Below are 3,850 nucleotides of genomic sequence, written 5' to 3'. Positions count from 1 at the left end.
GAGACTTCAATAACAGTTTTGAGTTGCAGTTTGATTATTCAGAGAATTGTTAGCGTGTATATACAAGCTGACTTGTCTAACACGGTATTATAGGTTTTCCAGGCCGATTTCCTGGAACGTTTATAAACGTTAACGTTTATTAACTTCTGAATATCGGTCATTCGTTTGCGTCTGAATTTGAATCCACGTCTTTAATCCCATTTCAATTTAAAGAAAGTTCAATCGTTTTCATTGTCCGTGCATTCGGTTTTGAGAAATAGACGGCCAATAACGTTACCTGTGCATTCATTTACGCAAGAATATCTTTTCTAAATTGATTTCAGGTACATCTAATTTGATTGACGGTTAATGAAAGAGAAACCTCTAATTGTGTCTGGTGCCGATGGCGTTAAACTTAAAGTGAAATAGAAAGTCGAGTGTTTGAAAACGCCCTCTAAATACGAAACAGAAGTCTTGTAAACGACTCTAAATGAACATAAACGAAAGGTGCTGCTCAATCACTTAAAACTGAATTGAAATGGAATCGAATGCTCTAGTAGCGAAAATGAAACGCGTGTTCACAGCGATTCTCATATTGTTATATACTTAAAGTCACTGAGAGCAAATGATAGCGTAGCTTACATACAAAAATTCTTCTTTTCTAATACAGTGACCTTTGGAAAGGAACTTACCAGTTTGTCTTAAAATATTAGAAGGATGTACAAAACAAAAGAGTTATAACAACTTTTAAATATTATTCTGGGTGCTTAGGTTTCCCAATGTCACACAAACTAATTGCAATGTACATGTACTTACAATGAATGACAGAAAGTGCAAAACTTACAACAACAAGAAGGGTAATATACAAGGTATATCAAAAAAGTAATCCAAACTTGATATGTAACAATTTACGAAACTTGAAAAAACGTCAAAGTGGCTCCTCGTATCATGTTGCATCTCTTCATTTACGGGTGACCAAGCAATGTTGGATTCAAGACAAAGGTCAAAACCTCTTTTTCCAAGTTTGTTGGATAAGTTAAACTGTACGACGAGGAATGTGCTGTCACTGTGGCAAGTCCGTTAAAGGGGGTATGTTAGAGATGTTGGTTAATTAGCATGGCACATCATGTTGTGCACAGATAATTAATCCATCCAACGATTTTTTCAATCCCAAACTAGCAATCGAATTTCAAAAATCTTTCAAATACCGCTTGCAATGGGCATAGCTAAAACCCGGGGCCGCCCGATAGTCCGAAGGTCCTATAGTCCGAAGGTGAATAGTCCGAAGGTTCAATAGTCAGAATGCACACAATTTCCATAAGAGGGGGCTCGTTAGTCCGAAAATGAAATAAGGTTCGTTAACCCAAACATTTGATGCAATAGTCCGAAGGTTCATTAATCCGAATTGACAATAAGGTTCGATAGACTGAAACGACAATAAGGTCCGAAAGTCCGAATCGACAATAAGGTCCAATAGTCCGAGGTGTCATGCTGACGAACCGTATCGCCCATTCGGACTATCGAACCTTTGGATTATCGAACCTTCGGACTATTGAACCTTCGGACTAATGACACTTCAGACTAAATAACCTTCGGATTATCGAACCTTCGGACTATCGGGCTGTAACCGCCAAAACCATGCCAAGCTAAGCCGACGGCTAAGCTCTTTTTTTACTAAAATTTTACTTAAGCTATTTATTATTTTAATGTCGATTAGAATTTCGTTTATGTTTGTAAGTGGCTAAAAGCCAACGGACTCTATCTGAATATTCAGAAATGTAAGTTAAATTTTCCACAGAAAAAGAAAACTCTGCAATATTTTCAATCTTTACTAATCGGTTGTTAAACGTACCCATTCGATGTGTTAAAAAAAGCTACGTTCCTTGGTGTGATACTTGGCAGTAAGTTGACTTGGACCCATCACATCAATGATATTGCTAGTAAGATTTAAAAATCCATTGGTATTATTCGTAGACTCAAACACATTTTCCAACTAAAATTCTCCGTACACTCTATTGCTCTGTCACTCTCCTATACCTAAATTATTGCAATATAGTCTGGGGAAACACATTTCATTAAACCATTAACAGACTGGTCGTTCTTTAAAAAAAAGCCTTTCGCTTAGTCTTCAAATATCATTTCACTGCTCACACGGATCCTCTGTTCAAACAACTCAAACTACGCAACCTTGGAAATATTAATGTAGATCCTATATCATCAGAACATCTGTATGTACTAATGCTTCAATAAACAACTCCCCGCCCACTTCCAAATACTCTTTCAATTTAATTACAACATCCATAACTACGACACACGAACTTCTACTAACATTCATCTTCCAAAACAAAAGACAATACTTTTTCAACACACAATTCAATATACTGGCGCAATCAACTGAATTAAATTTCCCAATGACATCAGAAACTCAACTACACTTATATATTTAAAACTTAAATCAAAATGCACCTGCACAAATGCTCTTTGTAAAATTCTTATCCGTATTACCTTACTGAATTGGTTTAATCCATAAAATAATATTATTTAGGCTCGTAATAATTTAAGGTGTTTTGGGTTTTTTTGTTCGTGATTTAGTGTTCTGTTTGTCTAAATGTTTTATCGAGCTGTCCATCTGTCCGTTTTGCCTGGCATCCCCAGCTCAAGCAACCGCTTGCCGGGACATGCCTCCGTTTTCATCTTTCGTTTCAACCAACTTCTTAATATCCACTTGTTACGCAACGAGTGTTGATCTATATTTACTTGCGTTTTATGAGATGTGAAATGGAAATAAATGTGAATGAATTAAACAATTGAAATGTAATGCTTGTGTTGCAGTGTCCCCCTAAATTGTTCTTCTTTACCAGCATGTAAAGTCATCTCTATAAAATGGGGCTAAGCCTACTCTGGTTCCTTAAAACCAAATCGCAAAATCGATGTATTTTTCTGATTTAATCAGTGACAATATATACTTTTAAACTAATTACACACAGTAATCTGCATATATATATATATATATATATATACATGTATAACTAAAATACAAGAATAAAAGAAGGGTTTTGAAAAGGCACACATGTAATATCCAATACTATAAACCGATTCATTTTTTTCAATAGCTATTTTCTAACAATACATTTTTTATTCAGAAATTACACACGTTCATAGTTGGCCCAGAGGAAAAACAAGCTGTCGATTGTATCTATCATCATTAGTGGTTATTTCACCAAACTCACACATACGTAAACATATACATCTCATCATTTGTATAATTATGAAAGTCGATTTTACTGTGGTATACCAGATGAAATAACACGAAAATGGTGATATAACAAGCGATTTTGTTTGTCCGAGCTATATACGTACCATCTGCAATAATAAACAACGGTTCCTAAGGCCAAAAAAAAGTCTCCGGTTTCTGGTATGGAGCTTGCCCCAAAAGTGGTGCGGCGACGCGGCTTTCTTTTCTCTTTTTACCTGTGTTTTTTTTTGGCTTCAAATGTCGGCTGATGACTGCAAATGATGCCCGACTAAACTTAGTGCAAATATATGGGAGTCCAGAGAGGCCACATAAAGCTTATTCTCGATCATAACCCCATCTAAAAACACGTTAAAATTGTGCAGTAGCAGGATTCCAGTCAAACCAGTGAGTTTGGCGGTTTTGAGACATCATCTTGTATTGAAAAAAAAAAAAAAAATTGCCGACGCGCATGGCTACGGCGACGCGCGCGCATACCAAAAACCGCAGACTTTTTTTTTTGGCCTAATACTATCTGCCAGATGATAACTTCATTCACTCACTGTTTCCCGCCCGGTATCAGAATTATTTATGTAAGGACGAGAGTACTCACATGGTGGGTCTCATGCGAGTCTTTTT

This window comes from Patiria miniata, unplaced genomic scaffold (genome assembly GCF_015706575.1).
Source record: "Patiria miniata isolate m_02_andy unplaced genomic scaffold, ASM1570657v1 HiC_scaffold_24, whole genome shotgun sequence".
NCBI lineage: Eukaryota > Metazoa > Echinodermata > Asteroidea > Valvatida > Asterinidae > Patiria > Patiria miniata.
Note: the sequence above shows the minus strand (reverse complement) of the source record.